Source organism: Peromyscus eremicus, chromosome 18 (assembly GCF_949786415.1).
Source record: "Peromyscus eremicus chromosome 18, PerEre_H2_v1, whole genome shotgun sequence".
NCBI lineage: Eukaryota > Metazoa > Chordata > Mammalia > Rodentia > Cricetidae > Peromyscus > Peromyscus eremicus.
The window spans coordinates 28,909,067-28,915,415 of NC_081434.1; the positions used below are offsets into that span (position 1 = coordinate 28,909,067).

At 41.6% G+C, this 6,349-nt stretch overlaps 1 long non-coding RNA gene across 1 annotated transcript; it reads right to left on the reverse strand.

Annotated features, from left to right (window-relative positions):
- Positions 1-2,696: 2,696 nt before the first annotated feature.
- LOC131894839 (uncharacterized) lies at positions 2,697-5,389 on the reverse strand. The gene is made up of 2 exons (XR_009375039.1): positions 5,151-5,389; positions 2,697-2,998 (listed from the first exon to the last, which is right to left on the reverse strand). It is a non-coding gene; the product is annotated as an uncharacterized LOC131894839 (long non-coding RNA).
- Positions 5,390-6,349: the final 960 nt, after the last annotated feature.

Below are 6,349 nucleotides of genomic sequence, written 5' to 3' on the forward strand. Positions count from 1 at the left end.
TAGGAAGGACTCTGGAGGTTAGATTTCTCATCACTAGGCAGGGCCACAGCAAATCATATAACTTTGAGTCTTAATTACTTAATTAGGAAGAAAAATATTAATTGAAGAGGTTTTATGAATATACTTGACTACAAGCCAGAAAAAACAGCTAACCATTTTCTACTATCCTGGCTATGAATTTCTAGCAGGCTTTAAATACTGTCCCTGTGCAACTCTCAGACCTAGTTCGTTTGAACATTAAGCTCTCTGAGAAATCTTAATCACAGAGGCTACAGTCATAGGAGACATAATATGCTTTCAAAGGACAGGTCATTGACCCCTTCTAAGAGCAAAGCTAGTCAGAACGTTCTTAAAATACACTCAAAGACCCAGTAAGCCACCTAACTCAATTTCCTTCTAATACAGGCCTCTCCTGGGGGAATATCCTTACCTTCTGCTTGTCATACTCTGTGAAACCAATAACACCCAGACTGCAGTGTTTTGCTTTCATTAGGAACTGTATCTAATCCAACGTATAATTAGCAGGAAAAAAAAAAGACAGGGTAGGTAATACATCACACAACATCATTAATGCAAGGAAAATGAAAAGGCCCAACATCTTACAGAACAAATGTGTAGCTGCTATTTATTTGCTAATAAATAGGACAAGAGAGGCATTCCATTATCTGACAGTTGTTGCCTATCAAATAAAACAACCTATCACAATGAAGAATGGAGGTAGGTCCGGCTTCTCTGGATTACAGAACTTTTTATTATTTTCTTCAGTGGAGTGAATAGGGAACTCAAGGAGAATGAATGGCCAGGGCAAATTTCTGAAGGACAGAACTGGATCCACCTTGATTTTCATCATAAGAAATGGCGGGAGAAATGAAAAGATGGAAATCTGTCTAAGCTTTTCTCACAAATCTCTCTGATTTTATTTTTGTTGTTGTTGCTCCCTGCCCGCCCCTCCGCCCCTCCCCCCTCCCCCCTCCCAGTCAGTGTTCATTTCTTAGAAGCTAAGAATCATATAGGTGGGCAATTTTGTTTTCCAATACCCTTGTCTACCTTAATTATATGTGTTAGAATTCCTAGCCACTTCCCCAGCTACATGACCGCACATGCGCTGTAGAGTAGCCAGGCCAGACGCTTAGTCATCCCAGGGCCGTACGTCCTATGTAATCCATGCTGCATGATCATGTAATCTATGGGCATGTGTGATGTAGCTACGGAAACCCATATGCGCATGTGCAGGGGAGACCTATAAAAGCAGGTTCCACCTATTCCTTCCCTCTCATTCTGCACAGTCATTCCATAGGCTTATGCACACCCCTTCTATTCCCTTCCCTTAATACACTCTTATAGTGGGTTTTGTTGTGCCTTGTGGCTTCTCTCGCATAGCAAACAGCACCGCTTAATAAATAGCATTGTGCCACTTAATAAATAACAATATGACAAGACCCTGTGGCTGCAAACACCACACACTTTGTCTACAGGACACAGGGAAATGAATCTCAAACCAACTGAGAAGCTCTCTCCGTGCTGACTAGCTTTTGCAGTGCTGGTAGGTAGGTGCTGTGGAGTCTACTGGGGGAGAAAAGATCACCAGTGGCATTACCCAGCACTGAACTTGCACTCCATAATACTGACTGGCCAGGCAAGATGTGCTTAATGGTATAATAGTGGCATCACTATTAAGGGTCATTAACTGCTTTATGATTGGATGTGAAGCCCGTTCCATGAGAGGGAATTTCATGCTGATGATGTAATCCTGGTTAAAAGCCCATAGCAGGAGAAGTGGTAGGTAGAACCTGCAATTGTTATTTTTCTAAAGGATCATGCTGTCAAATTGCCTTCTAAGCATTCCTGATTATTCCCTGTTAGGCTGTTCTCGGTCTTGGTCAGGGAAGCTTCTCTTTGGCAGAAGAGAAACGCTGAGAAAGAGTGACTGAGCGCTTAGCCCTAGGTGGGGGCATCGCTATTGACCCCACCACCACAAAGGCTCAGGGGAACATCTCAGAAGAGGTGGAAGAAAGACTACCAGAGCTGGAGGATGGGGACAGTGCTGTGAGATGTCTTCTGGACATGACAGGGCTATCAAGCTCATGAACTCACAGTAGCTGTGGTTACCCACACAAGACCTATCTTAAAAAACAAAACAAAAACAAAAACAAAAAAACCACAAACAAGCCAGCCAGAATCCTAGCATAGATGAGAGAGCCACGCTCCACTCCTCACCCTACACTGAGACTCTACTGGCAGTAGGTAAATGCTAGGGGGAAGAATAATCATTTTTTTTTTTTTTTTACTGAAGATGTGGCAATTGGTAGGTTTCCATGCTCCAGTGGATGGCTCCATACTCACGCACACATCACTAATTGCACTTAGTGGGTTACTAAAAAAAAAAAAAAAAAACCCAAAACATGAGGTTGGGATGGGGGTATGTTGATCAAATATGGTGGGGGGGTTGGAGGAAAATGGGGAAATAAGTGATCATATTTCATACACAAATGACATTTGAAAGTTGAAAAATTTACCAAAGAATTAAATAAAAATAAAAGTTGTGTAAGAGAAAAAATGTCCTAAGTGAATCCTTGACCCTATAATCAGGACTAACTAGACGTTTTGGGTTTTTTTTTTTCCCTTGTGTTTTCATCATGGAAAAATAATTACAATGTATTATAGATTAGATAGCATGTCTTCGACTACAGAAGATGTCTGTTCTGGCAGATTGATTATATTTTCCATTGCTAAGCACATCACGAAGTTTCTCTTTCATAATCCCTGCCCACCCCGGGGCCTCAGGGCTTATCCTGCAACTCCGCTCCCTCTTGAGCCTTCAGCAGCTTTTCAATAAAGCGATTGCATCTGGGGCAAAGCTTCATTTCAAAGGTTGGTCTGTAAGGAGCCAGGAAGAGCCGACTTCAAGGAAGGTGTGAGGTCCTCCGAGGTCATATCTGAATGGTTCTGAAATGCACACTCCATTTGGTTTTGATTCTTCTTTTTTGAATGTCATCACCTGGAAGACCAGAATCCTTAGCATTAGATTGAGACGGAGTCTCAGTTGATTTTGGAGTATCAAGAACAGTTTAGTTGCAAAGGATTTGCTACAAGAAAAGGCACTGTGCGTTTTGCTGAGTTGCACCATTCTGATGGCTTGGGGGAATTTTCAGAAGATAGTTGAACATGCGACTAATCATGATTGTAATTCATGGGATGCTATGAAATAAAACTTGAACAATCAATGATAATGTTCATGGTCTGTGAAAGAAATAATGGGCTAAAAAGCAGGAGAAAGAATCCTCAAATATAAAATGATTTTAAAAACAACTTGTAACCGTCTTTCATGGTGTAAAGAAGTCTTACATTAGACGAGAAACAAGTGTGCAAAGTAAGTTTAGTTTGGAGTCTGGGGGGTCTATGACGCTCTTGTGGCCTTGACCTTGGGGCTGTGCATATCAAGGAGAAACAATAGATGATTCTTGGGCTAATTTTTCTTTTCTGGTTAAAAGTTTATTGTTTCTGATTGTGTTCCTTAGCAAAATTGAATTATTATATGTCCCAAATTACTTGGGACAGCAAGTGTCTTGAAATTCCCAACATTATTAGACTGGGTGTGACAGTTTTGGCAAAACTGCCCTCTGATTCAAAGCTTTGGCCAACGTGACCTCATAGAAGAATTTTAGCAGAATGCTGATTCTAATCTTGGTAGCTGTCCTTGGGCTCTCAATAACTCTTTGTGTGGGCTCTTCCTTCCCTCTTCTAAAACTTGCAATTAGCCCTGGGTGAGGAGCCTTCCTCCTGAAATTCCACTGAAGGACCCATAATTTAAATGTACGTTGGGAAACACCAGAGACAGTAACTAGGAGTCTTGCCAGACACCTGGGAGAAGCTCCGTATTATCACAGAGACTTCACGTCGGAAGCACTTTACAGATCTTCCCACCCATCCCTGCACTTCGGAGATGGAGGAAGGACAGACAGCCGATGAGAGGCGGCTCCTTCATGCAACAACTCCACAATGAGACAGAAGGGGGTCAGACAGCAACTGCGGTCATTTGAATGTAGTTGGCCCCCATAATTTCACAGGGAGTGGCAGTTTTAGGAGGTGTGGCTTTGTTGGAGTGGGTGTGGCCTTATTGGAGGAATGGAGTGGGTATGGCCTTGTTGGAGGAAGTGTGTCACTGTGGGGGTGGGCTTTGAGGTTTCCTACACCGAGTGTCTCAGTTGACTTACTGTTGCCTGCAAGATCTAGGACTCTAAGACACTACACCTGCAAGATCTAGGACTCTAAGATACTACCACATCTGCTTGCATGCCTCCATGCTCCTCACCATGATGATAATGCATGGAACCTCTGAAACTGTAAGCAAGCCACCCCAATTAAATGTTTTTCTTCATAAGAGTTGCTGTGGTTATGGTGTCTCTTCACAGCAATAGAAACCCTAAGATAGCAAGCAAGTTCCTGATCTTTTCTTTGACTCCAAGATAACTGAGTCTGGAATAATAAAGTCTGCTTTGTTGTGGACATGGCTTTTAAGAGCACAGAATATTCTTCTTCTTCTTCTTCTTCTTCTTCTTCTTCTTCTTCTTCTTCTTCTTCTTCTTCTTCTTCTTCTTCTTCCTCTCCTCCTCCTCCTCCTTTTTTCTTCCTCCTCTTCCTCCTCCTCCTTTTCCTTCTCTTCTCCTCCTCTTCCTCCCTCCTCCTCTTCCTCCTCCTCCACTTCCTCCTTCTTTCTCCTTCTTCTTTTCCAAAATAGTAATTCAGAGACCTACAGTGAGTACTTAAGATACAGGAAGACAACAGTTCTGGTATTTTAGCTGGTGCATGTGGACATGGAATCTACCAGGTTCTGTCTGGTTAATAATTACCTTACAAGCCTACAGCCATTCTACACAGATTGTGTACTCTATGGTCTATAAAACTGCAATGCATGAATGTGGGTTGATTCCTATTGTATGTAAGAGAAAACTGGTACTTTTTTTTATTCAAGGAATTGTAACTGGAGCCTTTTCTCTGTCCTGCTTGGTCCCGCAGCAGCTTAAAAAATAATCATTCAGAGGCCTAATATTAATTATGAACTGTTTGGCCTATGGCTCAGGCTTACTACTAGCTAGTTCTTACATCTTAAATTAATCTGTTTCTATTAATCTGTGTAGCTGGTGGCTTACCAGTACTTTTACATCTTGCTTCTTGGGCAGGTCACTGGCATTTCTCCGACTTTGCCCTTCTCCCTGTATCTCTACTTGGATTTCCTGCTTGGATCTTATCCTGTCTTCCCACAGGCCAAAGCAGCTTTATTTATCAGCCAATGGGACCAACACATATTCACAGCATACAGAAAGGCCATCCCACAGCACTCAGGGGCTGGAGAGATGGCTTAGTGTTAAGACTACTGGCTGCCCTTCCAGAGAGGTCCTGAGTTCAGTTCCCTGAAAGCACATGATGACTCATAATCATCCGTAATGAAAAGGAATGTCCAACATGAACAGATTCTATCTACTTGTTGACAGGAATGTTAACTGCTGATGCAATAATGCCATTTCCAAAAAGCAAAGTATTTTGCATTATGAAATATTATGTTAGTAGGTATTCTTAAATTTAACCCTTTTTACAAGATTTTTTTTGTTTGCTATGTAGTCCAGGTTTGCCTTGAAATCCCGATCCTCTTGCCTCAGCTTCCCAAATTTTGAAAGGACAGGCGTGTGACCTTTGACTTAATTTTCCCAAATACAGCAATGAAAAGAGGTGGACCCTGATGACTCTTTTTAGTGATTAGATAGTTAATGGCAAGATATATTTTAATATTAAGAACTACAGTGAAAGATTTTAATATGTGGCTTTGCAATCATTCGTCCTGATGCCACTTTTAGAAATTAATTAATCAATCTTGTGCTATTGGGGATTGAACTCAGGACCTTGTGCATGCTAAGAAAGCACTGTACCAACTGAGCTACCTCTCCAGAGCCACGAGGCCATTATATGATGCAGAAGGTTTGCAAGTTCATGCTTTATTGGATGGCATGTTTCGGTGATTGGCACTTTTCCCATTAAGTGTTCAAAGTATATTGATGTTGCACCTCTGCATTTCCCTAAATCCCATACGTCTCTTTTCTTGATAAGAAGCCTAGAAATTCTTTGAAAGGACATTTTGTTTTCAAGCCCCACCTATTATGCAGACGAGAAAAATATGATTCAACGGTGAGAAATGTAACATGGGGCCAGAAACCTGCTTTTCAGAGATGCAGTTTCCAAGGTATTGATGGAATGCCTTCAAACTTCTAAACAAAGTCTAAAGAGAGAGAGAGATTCCACAAAAGGCAGACTGTTTTCTTTAAATGACACCGCAAAGAGCCCAAGTTATCTTTTA